The sequence below is a fragment of the Schistocerca piceifrons genome, chromosome 1 (assembly GCF_021461385.2).
Source record: "Schistocerca piceifrons isolate TAMUIC-IGC-003096 chromosome 1, iqSchPice1.1, whole genome shotgun sequence".
In the NCBI taxonomy this organism is placed as follows: Eukaryota; Metazoa; Arthropoda; class Insecta; order Orthoptera; family Acrididae; genus Schistocerca; species Schistocerca piceifrons.
Window position 1 is genome coordinate 619,365,326 of NC_060138.1, and position 22,746 is coordinate 619,388,071.

The window sequence follows — 22,746 nt, forward strand, 5'->3', positions numbered from 1 at the left end:
CATCTCAGATTAATATGTTGCGCAGAATGACAGAATAGCACCCTCACGCTCACAGCCGCAACTTCTCTACTTTGCGAGTATCATTGCGAATGTAGGTAGATGATTGTGCAGTACATCCATTCATTACTAATTCTAAAATATATACATCATCAAAGTATAACAGACAGCGCTCTACATATGTCGGGCACCTCGAGCATAGTGCTTAATTTACGATCTGTCTCGATGCGAATGGGAGTCACGGAGCATTCTCGCAGTCGTAGGATAAAATTAGAGACTGAAAGACCGCCTTGCACTGTTATTGACCAACACGCCCTGCAGCACGTTAACGATTGCCTGCAGCCGACCAGAAGTACAGCGTTACAATCCACGCCTCGTGAATGAATGGAGCTTGCCGAATCCTCGCCCATCCAAGTGCACAAGATTTTTCCAGATGCGCCCATGTCGAGGAGGTTAAAAATCATTATTGATGTATAGTAACAGATTTGAAAGTGCTGTGATCTAATAGCAGAGTTAAAAAATCGATAGATTTGTGGAAAATACGTATAAATTGAGGGAATATACACCGAAATGTGGGGAAATTGAGGATGTACTTGCGTATCTTCTGGTTGGCGCAGAACAATTCTAGTACATGGGAACAAGAACACAACAGCAAGAGGAAACCCAGAAAACGTCGACATGGAAGCGAAGGGATCCAGGGAAACACTCGCTTTTTTTTCTGATGAGGCAGCATTCTACCGTATGTCTATCGAGGTATCAGTGATACACGCGAGTTGACTATTGTACTTGACACTTCTCAGGAAGACAGAGAACCATCTGCCTCTAAACTTACATGCATCAGCGTTAAAGAATGACACAGAGTGGGTGGAGTGGTTGGTTGAGATGGAGTCATAATGAGGTACAATTTAATGGTAGACTGATGATGCATTCTAGAGAGGGGGGGGGGGGGCGGAAGTTGCTGCAGATCATTTGACCATTTTTTTCTTTATGTTCTGTCAGGATGCATCAGTTGTGTGACATAGTCTGCATTCGACTCGTAAACAACCGTGTGTTCTGTGTGGGTCTTAGAGCAGTGTCTACTTCCGATCGTTGACAGTACATCCCTCGGTTATCAGAGGACTTCCATCGCATCTGTGATGAAACGTCACACATTCCTCTAAACGAACGAAGATTTATGTGATGTACTCCATTTCCCTGTCGTATCTTGGGTGTAAAATCGATACTTCAGTTTCATAACTTAGTTAGCGATAGGTGTCTGTGAGATGCTGCAATCCGTGTGTACACATCTGCTTGACAGATATGCTGTTTACAGATTTAGTGGCGGCATGAGTTGTAATTTCACATGTCGGACGCTGCTGCTATGCGTTTATCTGATTCCTTGTAAGAGGTATCCATTACCAACGATCATTTTATATAGGACTGATGTGGGCATAGTATAATTTCTGAACCGTGATCGGACGTGAACAGTGGACGCTATACATCTCTGGAAAGCTATAGTGTGCTTTTATCACACAGAGCCACTGTTTTAAGGAAGAATTGTTTTTTGTTTTATAGTTTGTTACCATAGTTTATCGTAGAGAAACCTGCAAGAAAGATTTATGTCATGTGCTGGAAATATATTTCTTTCATTGGAATATTAACAGCACTGCATTCCACACGACTGAAAGGTGGGAAACTCAATCGATCTAACATTATAGCCTGTTTTAAGTGCAGAACTGTGTAGCCTTATGAGTGCATTTTTTTTATGTTCTCTCTTACCAATACGCTCCTGGTACTGATTCCAGACACTAGAACAATACTTTAAAATTGATAACGTAGTTGATTTACGTAAAATGCTTCGAACTCCATCAGTCTTTAGCTTCATTTTGCATAAAAATCACCTGATTCTTGTTCTTGTTAACCGTATGCTATTATATCACAACATTTTCAAATCTGTTACTATCCATCGATAAGGAGTGCTAAGCTCCTCGACATGGATGCATCTGGAGAACTCTTGTGAACTTGGATGGCTGAGGACTCGGCAAGCTCCATTCATTCACAAGACGTGGAATGTAGCGGTCCATTTCTGGTCGGCTGCAGATTAAATTGGTATCGGTGCTGCAGGGTGGGCTGGTAAATACAGTGCGAGGGGGTATGTCAGTCTCTAATTTTATCCTACGACTGCGAGAATGCTCTGTGACTCCCATTCGCATAGAGATAGATCGTAAATTAAGTACTATACTCGAGGTGCCAGAATCATATAGAGCGTTGTCTGGTATTATTTGATGATATATATGTTCGAGAATTAACAATGAATGGATGTACTGCACAGTCATCTGTCTACATTCGCAATGATACTCGCAAAGTAGAGAAGTTGCGGTTTAGCGATGATACTGAAATTGGGAAACATGCTGTCGCATCATTGGTTGGTGTTGAAATTACTGTAAAATAGCTAAAATTGTTTGCACTATCAACTGTGACACTAATTATTTCAGTACATCGACGGTGTCTTTTTCGACGGTGTCTTTTCCATCCCATCCATCCACTGGTACGCAGTTGTTTACCACATAATGATTGACTGACATCGCTTGTTTGAGTTGGAGAAAGAGTTTTGGTGGAGGTGCAACACTTTCTGGTGATGGCTAATACCGAAACAGTGATCACGTACATGATTGCAATATGAGAAATCAGTCGAAACGGAATGCAGAACCATCAGCTATTCCGTCGCTGTGAGAGATGAGTATAAATGTAGAGGCCGTCAGTCACCTTTGGATAGAAACTCTCCATAACGCCGCCAAAATCTCCCAGTTTCCTTATGTTGTAACTGTCTTTTATTTAAAATCATCCAGTGTGTGTGGTGTATTATGGTAGCAGCAGTAACAAAATGACTTATACTGTACGACGTCTAGTTTTCTGTGAGAAGCAATGGAGCAGAACGTGTTAATGTCAGTTTAGAACCTGACATAGACCTCGAAGTCGTGGCGGAAAAAACAAAATGTATGGCAGTGTACAAAGCGTGTTATAGCAGAAAAACACAGTGTTTCAAACAACGACACAGGGTGGATCTCTTCGACTTATAGTATAGTTTGTGGGATGCGGACATTCTTCTACAGTACAGGCGATGTACCTTTGCATTGGTCTGTACAATGGATCAATAGCTGTATATTTAATAGGTTCGTCACATGTTGTCGATGCTGCCATGCAGACTTTATATATTTTCGATATATGGGTGGAGAGAGACGTGGTAAAAATCTTATCGAGTGTCTGTCGGATGAAGTTAGAGGAGCTTTTATAGTTCGTAATTTTTCTCTGTTGGATGGTACAGAATATCGAAGATAGCGTGTTGGTCTGATAGACGTGAATGGGCCCTGAGGGAAGCGGATCTGCTTTGGACAGCAGTACTTGTATGTAGTATTGGGACAAACCACAATCCAATAGCAAAATTTTCGTCTTTCTCCCAGTTCTGGATGTGTGTGATGTCCTTAGGTTAGTTAGGTTTAATTAGTTCTAAGTTCTAGGCGACTGATGACCTCAGAAGTTAAGTCGCATAGTGCTCAGAGCCATTTTCAAAACACAGTCCTATCGCACTAACTCAGCTTAACCTGTTTCTGCATGGATTGCAGAAGGTGATAGATACAGCTTTCTCCCACTTCTACTCAGTTCTGACTTAAATTGGAACGATCACATGCATAAAGCTGCAGAAATGGCAGCAGTTGCAAGGCGCATAGGGACTACCTAAAACAATGTTGGGATTTTACTGTAGCAGATAAGTTCGAGAAAGGTGACTCGTTTCAAGATATGAGAGTGCCAGAAATATGATTCACTAGTGGCTGTAATCATTAAAGGACTTCTCCATAAGCTCCAATTCAGGTATGTGTTTGAATGGAGAGACTTGATTCTAAATCCCAGACAGCGTTCGTAGCGGATAGAGTAGCACTAGAGATCTGAAAAGCTAGTGTACATTTCTTACGACCTCAATCAGTACCCCATCTACAGTTTGTGATCCTTCTCAATCAACCATCGCCCATAGCCCAGTCGAAATATCACTGAACCTCTGACATGGCATCGAGACCGAATGCGTTACAAATACTGGAGATATATCTACCGACAGCGGCGTGAGGGAGTTGCAAATACTGGTTTCATACTACGTTCCTTAGCCAAATCACTTTCAAAATTCGGTAATTTTATTACGAGGTTGAACCATCAGCGACGTGTAACCACACTGTTGGTCTGATACTATACGCTCTGGTAATCACCGTCTGTATTCAGTATCACGGTATTTGTATGGCAAAAACGACTTCATGCCGAGGTAATGCCATGCCTCTATTCATAAAGCCAGTATATCTTTTAACATGGATATTTGTATGCACCTGCAGAACCAAGAGGGAGGGCTTGTGATGGTAATATGGTTGTGTTTTTTTAACATCTGGCGGTTTGTAAGACGATTACGCCTCTCTTTCTAAGACGCAGTGGTGCCACTCACAAGAAAACTTATGAGACATGTCCACCCATTGTTGATTTTCAGTCAATGTTATTTCGTTTCGTCAGCAATCAGTTATTGACAATGTATTATACTTAGTAGTAGGGGATGTGTGGTAGGTTCACCTTTTTTTAACTTTATTGTTATTTTAACACCTGAACAATCAGGTAGGCTGTCAGCGGCATGCTACGCCGCTCTTCAGCCATAGAGTTGACAATCACAGTACAAGAATGGAGAATGAAAATGAACAGAGAGACGGGCAAAAAATAGTGGTCACAGTCACATAAAAACACGGAGCCGTTCACACTCGACGAGAAAGACACTGAAAACACGTTGACACGGCGCACATAACACTGATGAATCCGATGGCACAAGTGAACGGAGAAGCGTGACGGAGGACACTAAAAAACACTAAACGACGTCACACACACGAGACACAGATGGCGATGATTTCCGGCGCGCGAAAGTCCACGTAGCGTGTGCGAGTCCGGGGACCTGCCAAGAGGGGAAGAAGGGTGAGGGCGGGTGGAGAGGGTGGAGAGGGGAGAACAGAGATGCCAATGGCTGAGGAGAGGGGAGGAGGAGGAGAAGGACAGGGGAGGGGGGGCCCGGGGGGAAGTGGGGAGAAGGGGGGGGAGGGATGGAGGGTGCCCAAAGGAACAGATACAGGAAGAGGGAGGGAGGATCAAAGTTGGTAGGAGGGGTAGATGGAGGGGAGGAGGACATCATCAGGGAGGGGGAGCTGGCGGAAGCCACCCTGGGAGAGGGTAAGGAGGGTGGAGAGATGGAGACCGGGTGGGACGTGGGAGTACAGGCGCGGCAGCGGGCGGGGGTGGGATAGGACCGGGGAGACGAGCGGGTGAGGAGGATCGAGTTTACGGGAGGTGTACAGGATCCGTATCCTTTCAAGGAAAAGGAGGAGGTGGGGGAAGGGGAGGAGATCGTACAGGATCCGTGTAGGGGAGGGGAGACGGATGCGATAGGCGAGGCGAAGAGCATGGCGTTCAAGGATTTGGAGGGATTTATAAAAGGTAGGGGGGGTGGAGATCCAAGCCGGATGGACATAACAAAGGATAGGGCGGAAGAGGGATTTATAGGTGTGGAGAATGGTGGAGGGGTCCAGACCCCACGTACGGCCGGAGAGGAGCTTGAGGAGACTGAGGCGGGAGCGTGCCTTGGCTTGGATTGTCCGGAGGTGGGGAGTCCAGGAGAGGCGATGGTCGAGGGTGACGCCAAGGTACTTAAGGGTGGGAGTGAGGGCGATAGGATGGCCATAGATGGTGAGATAGAAATCAAGGAGGCGGAAGGAAGGGGTGGTTTTGCCTACAATGATCGCCTGGATTTTGGAGGGATTGACCTTGAGCAACCACTGGTTGCACCAAGCGGTGAACCGGTCAAGATGGGATTGGAGAAGGTGTTGGGAGCGCTGTAGGGTGGGGGCAAGGGCAAGGAAGGCGGTGTCATCGGCAAACTGGAGAAGTTGGATGGGGGCTGACGGCGGCGGCATGTCCGCCTTGTACAAAAGGTACAGATGGTGGGAGAGGACGGAGCCTTGGGGCACACCGGCAGAGGGGAAAAAGGTGTAGGAATCTGTGTTATGGATGGTGACAAAGGAAGGATGGCGGGAGAGAAAGGAGCTGATCAGACGGACGTAGTTAATGGGAAGGGCGAAGGTTTGGAGCTTGAAGAGGAGACCGGTCATAGGCACGTTCGAGGTCCAGGGAGAAGAAGATTGCGGAGCGACGGGAATTAAGCTGTTTGGAAAGAAGATGAGTGAGGTGAAGGAGAAAGTCGTCGGAAGAGAAGGATGGCCGAAAGCCACACTGGGTAACGGGAAGGAGACGGTGCTGGCGGAGATGCTGGTGGATGAGTCGGGTCAGGATAGATTCCAGGACCTTGCTGAAGACCGAGGTAAGGCTGATGGGACGGTAGGAGGAGACGGCGGACGGCGGTTTACCAGGTTTAAGGAACATGAGGATACGGGAGGTTTTCCACAGGTCGGGGTAGTAACCGGTGGACAGGACTACATTGTAGAGCCTGGCCAGGGTGGAGGGAAAAGAGACAGGAGCTTCACGAAGGTGACGGTAGGTGACACGATCGTGACCAGGAGTGGTGTTGCGTTTTGTGCGGAGTGTAGCAATGAGATCCTGTGTAGTGATAGGGGTATTGAGTTCCGTGTGTGCAATGTGGTCCAAGTACTGGAAACCAGGAGCGAGGGGAGGGACAGAGGTGTCAGTTCGATCGTGGATATCCGGGAAGAGAGAGTAATCAAACAGTGGATCATCGGGGATGGAAAACACATCGGACAGGTAGGAGGCAAAGTGATTGGCCTTACTAAGGGCGTCAGGGAAGGGACGATCATCATGGAGAAGAGGATAATAGGGGGAGGGTTTAGTTCCGGTAAGGTGACGGAAGACTGACCAGAACTTGGACGAGTTGATAGGTAGAGTAGTATTTAAACGGGTGCATGTCTGTCGCCAGTCCCGGCGTTTCTTAGCCGCGAGCAAATTACGAATGTGTCGCTGGAGTTGCCGTTGGAGTCGTAGTGTGTCCGGGTCACGCGTGTGGAGGAAGGCACGGTAGAGACGGCGGGATTCACAGAGGAGGAGGACGGCCTGTGGGGGCAGGGTAGGACGGTGGGGGTGGATGGCGACAGTAGGGACGTGGGCCTCCACGGCCTCGGACAAGGTCTGCTGGAGAAAGGAGGCAGCATGGGTGACATCATCGGGGTGGTGGTAGGTGAAAGGGTGGCTATTGACCTGGGTGGAGAGGGTATCCCGGTAGGCATTCCAGTCACCACGGGAATAGTCATGGACGTACTTAGGGGGAGGGTCATTACGAGGGTCAGGTCGGGGGCGACGGCCATCTGAAACGGTGAGGAGGACAGGGAGATGGTCACTACCAATAGGCTCCAGGACATCCACCGTTATGCGACCAAGGAGGTTGGGGGAGGAGAGAATAACATCGGGAGTGGAGTTGGATTCGGGACGGGTGTGCTGGGGGATGGGCATGAGGTCGCCTTGAAGGGTGGAGAGGAACCGATGCCACCGCCGTAACTGGGCAGTGGAACGACTATGGATGTTGAGGTTGGCGGCGATCACGTAGGAGGAGAAGGTACGGTCGACGTGGGAGAGGAAGTCGAAGGGAATAGGAGCGTTGGGGCGGACATAGATGGTGGTGCAGGTAACGGTAAGGCCGGGGAAGAAGAGACTAAGGATCAGGTGTTCGGTGGGGTCGGGAAGGAGAGGTTGGAGCCGAACGGGGATCTGGCGGTGGTGACCAATGGCAACTCCGCCACGCGCAATTGGGAGGGGATTATCGGAGTGGTGGAGGAGATACGGCGAAGTGTGGATGGTGTGGTGGGGTTGGAGGAAGGTTTCACTAAGGAGGAAGGCATCCACGCGGTGGGTGGCAAGGGTGTGCAGGAAGAGGTTCTTGTTGGTGGGTAGGGAACGGATGTTGTTGAAAAGGATACGTTGCTGTCGCGCCATGACAGGGATTTAGACGAGGGTCTCAAGGCGGGAGAAGGTAAAATGGGCCTGGTTGTGGGAGTAGGTGGCGTACATTTTGAGGTGGAAAATGGAACGGGCGGCGAGGGATACCTGTTGGAGGGTGTGGGGGCGCTGAAAGGGATGGACATTCTGGAGGACGATGGTGAGGAACCGGATGATGTCCTCAGCGGCGGGGGGGGGGGGGGGACGAAGGGAATTTCCAGGAGGGGTGGGGGCATCCAGAGGACGGACAGGGACGGTGAGTTCAGGAGTGGTCGGAGGGGGTCGGGCTTTACACTTTTGGGAGTAGGTGGGATGGGGAAGATTGCAGGTATTACAGGAAGGAGGGGATTGGAGGTTAGGGCACTGCCTGAGGAAGTGCGCTTGCCTACAATGCGGGCAGGTGGTGTCCTCGCGGCACTCAGCTGTGGGGTGCACGTTATAGCGCAGACACCTCTGGCAGCGCAGGGATTGAGGAGGGGAACGGGAGGGGTCAACCTTGTAACGCTGGTTGAAGAGGAGGGCACCCTCCTTCAGGAGATGGTCAATGGAGGGGGCGTCCTCGGAGAAAACCCGCATAAGGCGGGTGGGGCCGGCCGAGTTGAAAATGCGGCAGACCGCCCGCACCTCCAGCATGGGATGTGCCTTGAGCTCCGCCAACACCTCCTCCTCCATGATCGACGGACTGAGCCGAGTGATCATGGCGGTGAGGGTCGGCGGGCGATGCGGGAGTTGGGGTTGGCGGGTAGGAGATTGGAAGGAGCAGGGGTGAGGGAGGCGTTGGGGCCAAAACGGGTGATGGGGAGGTGGGAGAGGATGTCAGTATGGAGGGTGGGGCTGGGGGAGGAGATGAGAACGGAATCCCGTCTGGGAGTGAGGAGAGAGATGGGTGCACCAGGGAAGTGTTGGCGGAGGAGGAGGGAGAGATTCCAGGCCTCGAGAAGGGAAGGATCGGGACGGGAGAGGAGGTATTTGTAGAAAGAGGGGGGGAGGAGGAGGAGGAGGAGGAAGAGGCGGCGGGAACAGAGCCAGGTGGGGAGACATCCATGGCACCCTGGGGGGGGGAAGGAGGACGGGGCGGGGCCTTTTTGGGGGCGGAGGAGGTGGTGGTGCCACTAGGGCGCTTAACGGCGGCAGAAGGGCGGGTGGTGACATGAGGGACGGGAGCTATAGGGAGGTGGTGGGAAGGGACAGGTCCCGGCGTGGACGCAGCAGGCGGCGCCGGAGATGGTGACGGTGACGGTGACGGCGACAATGACGGTGACGGTGGCGGCGGCGGCGGTGATGGCGAAGGCGACGGGGAGAGTTGGGCATGGACAGTGGCCCGACGGGCCACCACCCGAGCCGGAGCTGCAGTGACAGGGGGAAAGGATCAGATCGAGAGGAGCGGGAGGAAGAAGCTGGGGAGGAGACGACAAAGAGCGAGGGCGAAGGGAGAGTGAGAAGAGGAGGGATGGAAGGATGGGGGTGGGACTGGGCACACCATGTTATAGTGGTGGAGGCGGCGGAAGGGGAAGTATAAACTATGGCGGTGGTGGTAGTGGTGGCGGGGTTGGTGGGGGCGGACATGACGACAGGGAGAAACAATAACGAACAGAACGAAAAGGAAAGGACACAAACTGGGGACAGACGAAGACGAAGACAAAGACGGATGAAGACGAAGACGGCCGAAGACCAGGGTCAGGACGGCGACGGCGGGGGTCAGGAACGCCTCAGCTGCGGCTGCCGCGGACGGGGCCGGGGCGGCGGCTGCTGCTGCTGCTGCTGCTGCTGGCTGGACCGCTGCTGCTGGCTGGACTGCTGCTGCTGCTGCTGCGGCTGCCGCAGTAGGACTGGCGGGCTGCTGCCGGCTGGACCGCTGCTGCAGACCGGGACCGGGACCGCTGCTGCTGCTGCTGCTGCTGCTGTTGCTGGCTGGACTGCTGGCTGGCTGGACTGCTGGCTGGCACCTGCAATACCTAACGCTTCGATTAAACCGAATGGTCAATCGAAGGGCGGTATCCGACCGGATTACCGCCGAAGATCGTAGGTTCACCTTGAGCATCAGGCTTATAAAGTATGTGTGGTATCGATAGCAACGATGCCACGGCGTATTAAAGTTATTAGGTTGGTACTACGACAGACAACAACGACAGCGCCCTCTAGTGGGTGCTGTGCAGGTATACAAGCTCCGCTCCAGATTCCGCCCATTCGATCAAGAGCCGACGGCCGAGACACTTCGCACCTCATTGCAAAGTTATGTAACCGTTTATCAACTTATTTTTGCCTATAGTACACATCTAATATTTTAATCGCAGTAGTGACGTTTTTTACCTCACTCCCTCCTACTCGCTTACTTCATTCGGCCAACCTTTCAGTTTCCAGGTGCAGACCCACGCGCCTCCTTCGAGGCAAGACACAAAAGTTGGCGACGAGGATGGGATTAATTTTTTTTTCCTTCTCCTACCATTTCCTTTTTTTGCTTGGTACTACTTTAGCTTTTTTGTGATTTCTCCGTGTGAGCGCGTGGGTTTATGACTGCTTCCCCAGTTGCTATAAGACTTCCATTTGCGTAAACCAAGGCTTCGCGATAGGAACAGGCTTCGCTGTCCAGTCTTGTAGGTTTTCAGGCTCAGCATATGACGCAGCTGCTTGCTGCCATAAATGGACTGGTCACACTACAAACTGCAGCTACTTCGGCGCCTCCGACGCCACCGCCTGTACCGCCGCCGCCAATCCTGATGTTGAATGCTGGCCAGAATACATCGCCCAGCTCGAGGCACACTTTGCACCTTACAACATACCAGGTACAGAGTGGCTTGCTTTTTTCATTGCCAACGCGGGTGTTGTGTTGTACGGTATGCTCGTGAAATTGTTTCCCACCACCCGCCCAGAAACTAAAACTTACAACGAAGTGATTGACGCTTTGAACTCCCACTTCCGTGATAGTGTAAATGTGGTAGCTGCATGCTACAAATTCTTTCGCCTCCGTCGTGGCCCTACTCAGTCAAATAAATCTTGGTTAGCCGACCTTCAGGGACTAACTTCTGATTTTGACTTTAATTGCTCGTGTGGACGCTCATATGCAGATATGAGTAGAGACGTTATTGCCCAGAATGTGGCGGATCGCCACATTCGCAAACAAATCCTCAGATTTAAAAACCCGTCTTTTCAGGAAGTAGTGGACTTGCTAGACAGACAAGATACGTTAGACATGACTACTTCCGCATTCGACGTGACCCCGGGTATGTGTACTGTTAGCGCGGCACAACACGTGCCCTTCCGCCTGGCCCCAGCACGGCCAGCCACGCCGCGCCGCTCGCGCGCACGTAAACAAATTTCGCACCTGGCACCTACTCAGAAATTGAAATCATGTCTGAACTGCTTCCGTGCCCACCCACGGGACAGTTGCCCATCCCGTCAAGCGGAGTGTTATTTCTGTAATAAGAAAGGACACGTACAAGCCGTGTGCAGTAAGAGAAATTCTAAGTCACAACCTGTCTCCCGTTCGCATGACTCGCGTTGGCGTCACCGCAAGGGCAACCGCCATGCTCATGATTCACATCAGCCTGTGGACGTTAATGCCATTTATTCAAAGCCTTCTGCTTCACGTGCTTCTGCAGCTCGTCGTGTGAATAAAGTTTTGCCAGACACTTTCTCTCGCATTCAGCGCGATGCGATGAAATTTTTGTGACTTTGAAGATTTGTGTACGTTCCGTTCGCTTGCAGCTGGATACTGGTGCGTCAGTTTCCTTACTGAACAAATCTACGTATGACTTGCTTGGTTTGCCCCCACTTCGTCGTTCGCATTCCACACTGACTGCATTTACTAGATAGAAAATCTCAGTGATCGGCGTGTGTAGTTTGCAAGCCACGTATGGTGCAACGACTCTTACAGTGTCTTCCCATGTGCTCCGCTCTAGTGATGCTACGAACATTTTTGGCATGGACGCATTTGAACTTTTTGGCCTCGCAATTCAGGACAATGTACTTTGCATCAACGCTAGTGACCATGCAGACAGTGTTGCCGCACTATTCGATGATTTTGCTGAACTGTTTTCTGATGGCCTTGGTTGTGCCACATACTTTGGAGCACATGTTGCCATGCCTATTTTCCGGCGCGCACGCCCGGTACCGCACGTACTGCACGACGCCGTAGCTGCTGAACTTACTCATTTGCAAGACAGTGGTGTCATTGAACCTGTTTCTGCTTCGCCATGGGCTTCGCCTACAGTGTGTGTGAAGAAACCAAACGGTCATCTCCGTATTTGTGCTGACTTTTAGTCTACAGTAAATCCCCAGACAGTGGTAGCTACATTTCCCTACCGCGTCCTGAAGACATTTTTGATAAGCTTGGTGCGGGAAAATTCTTTTCCACGATTGACTTGCGGGACGCATACATTCATATTCCGCTCGACGAACAGTCGCAGAGCAATTTTGTGATCAACACCCACCTTGGATTGTTCAAGTTTCGCCGCCTTCCGTTCGGTTGTGCTTCGGCTCCTGCTATTTTTCAGTCTAATTTGCAGCAGTTGTGCGCCACTGTCCCTGGTTGTTCCAATTATCTGGACGATATAGTTGTATCAGGTCGCACCCCTGACGAACATTTGCAGAATTTGCGTGCCTTATTTTACTGTACTTTTGCAGGCAGGACTAAAGTGTAACAGAGACAAGTGCAATTTTTTTCAAACCGAGATTCAGTATTTAGGACATATGATTAACGGGCAGGGTATCCACCCTTCGCCGTCACATCTCAGTGCGATTAGAGAGTTGCCAGCACCCAGGAACCTGAAAGAACTTCAGTCTGTGTTGGGCAAAATTACATATTATATTCGGTTTATACCAAATACAGCGCAGATTGCAGCGCCTTTTTGTCGCCTTCGGCGTAAGAGCGTTCCTTTTATTTGGTCTTCGGAATGTGAATGTTACCACAAGCTCAAATCTGCTTTGTTGAGTGATCGCTGTTTGATTCCTTTCGATCCCGCCAAACCAGTTTTTTGGCTGTCGATGCATCTTCTCACGGCGTCGGAGCGGTTCTCTCGCACCGCATTAATTCTGTCGCCGCCCGATCGCTTTTGCGTCTAAGTTGCTCAGTTCTGCCCAGCAAAACTATTCTCAAATGGAGAAAGAAGTTTTACCTATTGTCTATGAAGTAACTAAGTTTCATGATTTTTTTGTACGGTCGTAAGTTCTATTTGGTCACCGACCATAAGCCTTTGACTTCGTTGTTTCACCCGTCAAAGCCAGCTTCGGCTCGTACGGCACAAAAGTTGCAACGTTGGTCTTTGTTTTTGTCGAACTACAATTACGAAATTTTGTTTCAGCCTACGGCCCAGCATCGCAATGCTGACGCTTTGTCTCGTCTACCTATCGGTCCTGACGCAGTGTTTGATTCTTCCGAATTGTCATGCATGTTTATTGATTCGCAAGATAAGGAATTAGTTGATGGTCTTCCGGTGGATTTTCGTCGCATTGCTGCCGCGACAGCCGCCGATGCTCCTTTGCAGATTCTTTTGCAGTATATTCGTACTCAATGGCCTCCATCTGCTACACAGATTCGTGATCCACTAATTCGACGTTACTTTACACAACGTCACAACTTGTCTGTACACCACGGTGTTATCTTGTTACGAACTGACAATGATCAGTCTCGTGTGGTTGTACCTCGTTCGTTGCAGTCGGAAATCCTCCGTTTACTGCATGCTAGTCATTGGGGTGTATAGTACGGACGAAGCAATTAACGCGTCGTCACTGCACTTGGGTCGGCATTGATAAATATATTGAGAATTTGCTTGCTAACTGTCGCTCTTGCGCCGAGCATCAATCTGCTCCCCGCCAGCGCTTTTTTGCGTGGCCGCCTCCTACTGCGCCTTGGCAGCGCGTTCATATTGATTTTGCGGGTCCTTTCTGGGACACCCGCTGGTTGATAGTTATTGATGCGTACAGCAACTTTCCTTTTGTTGTACCTATGTCTTCTGCTACATCTACCAGCAGTATTTGGGCTTTGACATCTATTTTTCATATAGAGGACCTTCCTGAACTTATTGTCTCCGACAGTGGCCCCCAATTCGTGTTCTCAGAGTTTGAAGCGCTCTGTGCTGCTAATGGCATTCGCCATCTGACCTCAGCCCCATTCAGCCCCCAGTCGAATGGCGAGGCTGAACACTTTGTGCGTACGTTTGTCACAGATGAGCAAGTTGCGTGTCACACACTCTCGTGAGCGCGCGCTCTGGACTTTCCTTGCTTCCTATCGCTCTCAGCCGCGCGGCACCCGTTCCCCAGCGGAATTGCTACATGGCCGCGCCCATCGGTCGCTCCTGCAGCTATTTCACCCACCGTTGCATGCTCCCGCTGCTTCGCCTCGTTCTGGCTTGGCGCCGCATGATTTGGTGTTCTATCGAGTTTTCTCTGGCAGGCAGCGCTGGGCGCAAGGGCGCATTCTTCGCCAACTTGGCCACGCCTTATTTCTCATTTCTGGTCCCTCCGGCACTGTCAAGTGACACCGGAACCAGATTAGTTTGTGCCATCCTCGGTTTCCTCCCGCTGGTTGTTTTCCGGCAGGATTGGAGGCTTCGTGGCTTCCGCTACCTCAGCCCACAACTGCCCCGCCGGCGCCTCCGCCGTTCGCGCCTCCGCCGCGGGCTCGCCTGCCGTCGTCGCCGCTGCCGGTCCGGTCACCTGCATCGGACGGGCGCCTCTCTCCACCGCCATGGGGCACCTCCGGTCGTCGTCGTCGACGTCGTCGTCTCCGCCGCCGCCGCGGTGCCAGAACCGATGGACGCTGAGGCTGCCGCCACGCCGACGACTCGTCGCCCATGGAGATCGTTGCTCGGCCTCCTCATCTGAGCATACCCAGTAGCGGTAGGCGGCCTGGGCAGGTTTTCCACGGGACGTTTTCCTCGCCCCCCCCCCCCCCTCTCACGAGCAATTCGGGGTCGTGGGTGGACAGCGCGGCGGCAGTTCCACTGTCCGCCCCCCCCCCTCAGCTGCTACCCCCCTTGGTCCCTCCACCCGCTGTCGGAAGCCATACTCAATGACAGTGCGTCGTTTCAGGGAGAGGGATGTGGTATCGATAGCAACGATGCCACGGCGTATTAAAGTTATTAGGTTGGCATTACGACAGACACTGACGACAGCACCCTCTAGTCGAGCTGTGCAGATCTACAAGCTCCACTCCAGATTCAGCCCATTCACTCAAGAGCAGACGGCCGGGACACTTCGCACCTCAATGCAAAGTTATGTAACCGTTTATCAACTTATTTTTGCCTGTAGTAAACATCTATAATTTGACAAGCAGTACCGACATGTTTTACCTCACCTGCTCCTATTCGCTTGCTTCATTTTGCCAACCTTTCAGTGTCCAGGAACAGACCCACGCGCCGCCTTCCAAGCGGGATACAGTTGTGTTCCGACATGTGCAAAGGAAATGACTGTGTCCAGTCGTAAGGAAGGTATGAATTTGACGTGGAATGCTGTGATAGCAAAGGGAAGAGTATGTCAAGTCATAAGAATAGTACTGATATTTCTATTTCAAGAGCCACAGCTGTCAGCAGGGTGTATTTCCGATACTTCCCTCATTGTCGAATGTCTTTCAACTGAGACCACAATTGTAACATTTAATTGTAAGTATAGCGATCAAACATACGTGACCGATTTCCTAGTATGATAATTCTGCCTATGGTGTGCAGTGCAGGTGGCCTGTGGCGGGAATGATTCACATTTCCCATTAACGGCAGGAGCTGTCTGACTGGAAAGGCCTGCTGGGATGCTGGAATGTAGCTGATTTAACTGTGTCGTCCTCTAGAGGGGCGAATAGCGAACTAATACTTACTATGTGTTGAGATTCAATATGGATGTGTGTTTACACTGGACTGTTATTCACTCCCACGTAAATTGTCTGGTTGACTGCTTCTGCACATTTCACACCTTTATTTAGTTGAGGGAACATCGATTGTGATCTAGCAGGTGAAAGACAGGTGGAAGACACGTTTGCTGGTTCTCTAGACATGAGGAACACCTTAGTTGACTTTGTAAATTATAGGGATGATTTGGAATCTGTTGCATCACTGACATCGGTATTCACGAGTGGAAATATCAGTTTCCTCTACTTTTTCTAGTTTTCATGTAAAGGTCTTCACAGACGGGATAAGTTTGTAGTTACTCAGTGATTTACAGCACGCTCTACCCCACTAAGGTTTTGGGTTTCTAGAGAAAAAATTTCCAATCTATATCTTCGGAATTACGTTGCGTGAGTGATACTGCTATACAAGCGATATTGCTATGTGCTTGATATCGAAAAGTATCGCGAAAATGGTATGGTATTCTGGCAAACCATGCGAAATTACAAATCTTCTTGTAATCCGAGTCTGGAGAATGGTGTAGAAAAGCAAGCAAGCAGCGAGCAGGTCGGGGCTGAGAGCAGTAATGCTTTTGGGCCGAGGGGGGCCGACCCCGCATTTCTAGAAAAGTGTAAGAGTGACTTTGGTCTGCTGAGGGCGCTCTGGTCACGTGTTGGGAGTGGATGACTACCCGACCTAGTGGGAAATATCTAGTACAGCGAGGAATATATCTAGAGTGCATGTGCTCAAAATTGTTCAAATGGCTCTGAGCACTATGGGACTAAACATCTGAAGTCAACTGTCACCAAGAACTTAGAACTACTTAAAACTAACTAACCTAAAGACACCACACACATTCATGCCTGAGGCAGGATTCGAACCTGCGACCATAGTGGTCGCATGGATCCAGACTGAAACGCCTAGAACTGCTCAGTCACACCAGCAAGCTAGTGCATGTGCTTACACTGTCTGTCTTCATGGTATATATAAGAGTGTCTCACGGCTAGTAGCTATAACAATGATGTAAAAGGCGATTTTGTATGGCCCGGATACGAATTGTATGTTTACTACATCGACATGGTATGCAGCAATATATTGGTGGGTTGGAGATCGGTTTCACACTCTAATATTAAAGCTCCTGTCCTCAGTCAGAGCAGTGTAATTCAGGAAGAGTCTTCCTGTATTTGACGATCTGTAGGTCACTTTGCAGGATTTAATTGTGTGTGCAATATGTTGATTTGTACAAACGTTTTTGCCACTGAAAGTCTCGTCTGCAGGAAGGAAGAAAAAAGGCGACAGTGCTTCCACACTTGTGGCATCTGTAATTCGGCGGGTAAATTCAATAAAAGCTAATCATAATCCTCCATTCATTGACAAGACATCCTTTGTGCCGGGGATGGAGCCTCTAAATAGCAGTGAGAACATTTGTGCTTCAGAAGGGTAACACGTGATGGATGCGATGCTACATTAGGAGCATCAGGAGGAACGCATTCAGCATTATTATGCATTATTTTCGTAAACAGATTCTGTTAGGACAAGAATTTTCATGCAGACAAGCTGAGACATCACAAAAGCTCCTACAAAAGCGACTGTGAACTATTTCTTGTTATTTAACAATTTCAGAGAGGTCGTCTTGGCTCTTATTTTACATAGCCATGTGATGTCAGTATAACATTGAACCTTTTAGATGGTGACTCGCCATGTGAACATTTTGTGGCCATGCGTCAGCCACGCTGGGGACGTAAACATGCATGCATGCATGACTAGATGCAGCCGGTTCTAGGCACTACAGTCTGGAACTGCGAACTGCTACAGTCACAGGTTCGAATCCTGCCTCGGGCATGGATGTGTGTGATGTGATTAGGTTTAAGTAGTTCTAAGTTCTAGGGAACTGATGACCACAGAAGTTAAGTCCCATAGCGCTCAGAGCCATTTGAACTAGACGCAGCTCGCATGTCCTATTAGGATCGTTAGGGACAAAGCAGATTTCTATAGCGCGACCTGTGATGTCAGTATGCACAGGTATCACATGAGCAATGGTAAACACGTGTGCCCAGAGGCGTCTCGCATATGGGATCTGCCTGAGTGCGCCACGCGGCGTGTGCACCTGGAGAAGTTTGCTGATACGTCATGGCTGACTATAGTTCGAAAGCGTTTTTTACGTGCACTGAGTGTTTGTGCAGTGCATTATTTTCGGCTGTTTAGGAGTTGTGGGCGTTAATACGCATTTTTCGGTGATTTACAAGTTGTTTTCGTGTCTGTCGAATTATTTTCTGAACAGGACTGTAGACTGTGCAGTGCATGGTTTCGACAGTTGACGATTAGGAAGCGTGTTTGCCGAGCCTTATACGTGCATTATTTTGACAATTTACAAGTTGTTTGCGTCTCTGCACATCAGTGTACTGCATTATTTCAGTGATTTACGAGTAGTTTGCAAGTCTGTAGACTATTTACTGTGACCTCAAACACTCTAGGGTGAGTGTTTTGTATCAGTGTCATAAATAAAGTGGGTGAAATTCGCCCCTAAATAAATTGTTTGCATTATTTCGAGAATTTACATTTAGCAAGCGTGTTTGCAGAGCATTATACATGCATTATTTTGACAATTTACGAGTTGTTTGCGTGTCTGTACATCAGTATACTGCATTAGATCGGTGATTTACGAGTAGTTTGTAGGTCTGTAGGCTGTGAATTGCGACCCCAAGCATGTCAGAGCGTGTGTTTTGTATCACTGTAATAGACTATGTGAAATCCATCCCTAAATAAATTGTTCCAAAATAAATAAAGTACACTCCTTCCTCTCTCCAGCAGGCCAGCATAGGCTGAGCCATTTTCCCGCCAGACTACCATGGGATGAAAGAACACTCTGGTGGCTTTGTGTACTAGGTCAGTAGGACTCTGGACCTCATGGTGGACACACTGGATGGAGCTATTGCCTCAAATTGTTTAAATAAAGGCTGAAAATAAAGACTTACGTCCATCATATCCACCAGCCCAGCACAGGCTGAGTCCTTTTTCCCGCCATTTTTTCTCTCCAGACCACTATCTTGGATTACGTTACAAGGGACATCAGTGCCTTCTGGTGGCAGTACTGTGTACTACGTCAGTTGGACTCCAGACCCCATGGTGAAGACACTGGATTGAGCTACTGCCTCAGATTGTTTAAATAAACACTGAATGCAAAATAAAGACTTATGTCCATCATATTCAACACAAGTTGAGTCATTTTCCCACCAATTCCTAGAAAGAGGTGGCAGTCAGATGTCTTAGGTTACTGGAGGTAGCCCAAATGACCTATTTTCCCGCCATTTTCTTAGGTTAGTGGAGGTAGCCATGGTGTGTTGCACTGTCCTGCTGGAATTTGAACTTCCCGCCCTTTTCTGGGGGTGGGGAGAGGAGGAGGATGGGAGGGAGGGGGTTAGGTTAGTGGAGGTAGCCAAACTGACCTATCTTCCCACCTTGATGTCATCGCGATGTTGCCATATCTATCGCCGCCATCTTGGATCCGCCATCTTGAATACATTTGGCCACAATGAAGAGTGGAGTGATGCTAGCCTTGGTCCACTACTATCCTCAACTCTCGCCCCCCCCCCCTCACCCTTACTGATACAAGCAAACTTGTGGTATCAAATTGACTAATTTGTTAACCTATCAATGAATTAACCCTTCCCCCTCCTTGGAAATCCCCCAGCTGTCAGCTCCCTCCTCCCACTCCCCCCACTCAAAAAGAAAATTGGTGGGATAAAGACTTGGTCTGTGCTGAGAGGAAGTATCTCATGATACGAAATTGAAATCAATGTCAATTACATAGCAGAGGATATATTACTTGTTTATAAAATTTATTTTACGGGCATCGGATCTTTCTTTTATTTGGCAGGAAAAGCTCAACTCCAGCAACTACATGTCCTAATTACGTAATTATGCTGTGGTGGATCCACCCACCGAGCTCTACCCTGATTCTATCCCAAACCTGCCCTGTGCCATGTTTAACCATTTTTGGTAGAGAAGCCAACGTGTGGAATATTATTTATTTAAACAATTTGTCAGATACAAGGCAAAATTAATTTATTTAAAGTATTTCTCAGAATCACCACAGCTGCTGAACTGTGCAAATGAAGCGACAGGTAGCAGTAGCCCTTCTGCGTCTCTCTCTCTCTCTCTCTCTCTCTCTCTCTCTCTCTCTCTCTCTCTCTCTCTCTTTTCCCCTGTCTCAAGTGGTTATTTTCTTTTTGTGTGAACCAATGTATGCAAACACAAACAGACCAAGATGTTCTCCCAACCCCTTCTCCCTTCCCTTCCCCTCCCTTACCATGCGCCCCTCGCCACTCATGCAAAGTCACTGGCAGTCGGTGTATCACTTTGTTCTCTCACTTCCATTGCTATTCAAACTTGTAGCGGATGGAACAAAGACATTCGAGAAGAAGTAGGTAGCTCCGTTCGAAAATGCTGGGCTGTGGATGTCTTGGAAATTTTCCCTCACTCTACCAGATTGAGTAACTAATTAATTAAATCGACATTCTTTGTGTGCAGGCAGTTTTTCTGTGCATCCAATTGATGGATATTAGGACAGTTTAAGTGTGTGATGTTTAGTGCTTCTCAATAAAGTCTAGCAGACTCTGTCTTGGCAGTGGAAATGTGGGAGTGTTATTCGTTGTTGTTACTATCCTATCACATGGTAGACCCTTCCTCCTCCTCCTTTCCTCACTCTCCATCCTGGTGTAAATAAGAGAACCAACTTAGGAATTATATAGTGCTTTAAAAAACTAATTGCAACTTCAAATTTCCGATTGGTCAATTTATTGTTTCCGATAGTCGTACTGTCAAGACACAACTTAATCCAACCTCTCTGCAGATTGTTTAAGGACCTGGCATGCGATTGAGCTGAAGTTTAAAATTCTCAGCTACCTCCAGTCTAATTAACTTCCTAGCTAATGACCTTAATGTGCCAGTATCCAATAGGAGGCAATATCCAGAAACGTTTGGAAACCAGGTGGTTGCAGCATCGAAGCCTGCAAAATACTCAAGTCCTGGTATCCACCAATAGGATGCAGGGAGAAACTGCCTGCACACGTAATGTATCGATTTAATTAATTAATCAATCTGGTAGAGTAAGGAGCTATTTCCAAGACATCCAAAGGCTGGCTATTTCCCAGATATCTGCTGCTTTGTTCAGGACAAATGAGGAGTTAGTGTGGTGCACGACAGACACTACCTGCTTCTTTTCGAATGTCTGTTCCATCTGCTACAGGTTTCCACAGCAGTGGAATTGTGAGAACAAAGGGATATATCGACTACCAACACCAAGTCTGTACGAGAGGTGAGGGGGTAGGGGAGGGGCACGGAAGGCGGAGGGGCGGGGAGGACATCTTGGTATGTGCGTGGTTGCATATGTTGGTTCACACAAACAGGAAGTAACCACTTGAGACAGGGAGATAGAGAGAAGCAGAGAGCGAGGCAGGAAGTGAGTCTCGTATCAAATTTCAAAGGGATGCCGCTATCTGATTCTTTGTTTGCATAGTCCAGCTGTGGCAGTCCCTGACCAGTGGCGTGCATGGTGCAGTGTAATCAGTCTGGCAGACAGAATGTGGCTCTAAGTTTTTTTTCCGCCAGATATGATCTGCGAGATCTGTGACAGTGTATTTACATTTGGTGAGTGTTTCATGACGGTTTTCCTTGCGCGATCGGAATAAAAAAGCGCAGCAACTGTTTAAACATTCCATACTGCCTTGCAACCCACAAATTGTTTAAATAAATAAACTGTATTCCGTACACAGCCTTGTATACCACAAATTGTTTAAATAAACAATATTCCACACATTGCCTTGTTTACCAGATACCATATTGTTTAAAATGGCGTAGGGTAGCTTCGGGGTATGATCAGGGCAGAGCTCGTAGATGGATCCGCTGCAGTTTAGTTATGTAATTATGACACATAGTTGCTGGATGTGAGGTTTTCTTACCAAATAAGAGAGATCCAGCCCCTTTAAAACGAATTTTATAAATAAATTTCGTATCATGTGATATTTCCTCTCCAGCACATACTGAGTCTTTCTCCCACCATTTTTTTTTTTAGTGTGGAGGGGAGAAGTGGAAGAGGGGAGTTGAGGGCTAGGAGATTACCCAGTAGGAGAGGAGCAACTAATTGAAAAGCTCAATTAATTAGTCAATTATTTTGATTACAAATGTGCCTGTATCAGTGAGGGGACAGGGGACAATTGGGGGTTTCCCAGAGAGGATGGGGGAGGAAGGAGGGGTAGAGGGATGAGAGGTTTCTCAGAAGGGTGGATTATCCCCAGGGAGTCATAAATCAATTAGCATAACGATAGCTTAAGTTTAACCCTGAATGTATGCTTCCTTCTGATGGAGGCAACCCACAAAGTCGGATGATGCAGACATTACTCTACTACTTGTCTCAGATAGGATTTCAAATAACAAAGTGCTGCGGTAGTAGCTATGTAAAACAGACGGGAAAGATGGACGCCCATGAAACAAAATAATAGAACGACTAGCATTCCATCATGCCCACGAGCAATAGAAAAGCGGACATGTTTGACAACTTCTTTTAACAATGTTCTGAATTATCGGTAAATCTAATATACAGGGTGTCCCAGCTATCTTGTCCACCCAAAATATCTCTGGAACAATAACAGCTATTGGAAAACGACTTTCACCGGTATCAATGTAGGGCTGGGGCCCATGAATGTACATATTTGGAAACATTCTAAAACGAAAGCATATGTGATTTTTAACACAAACTTATGTTTTTTTAAATGGACCTCCAATTTTTTTCTTCAGTAATTCATAGCATGACAAAGCACATACACAATGGCGTTGATTGCATCGCAATATTCCCATTACTTCCCGAGATATTAAGACGCGAAGTTGACGCTTGAAACACCCGACATGCGCTGCTAGCGCACGTCCTGAGGCTCAGGCGTGAACCCCATGCTGCCCGTAATCGCGATGTGATTGACATGCGTAA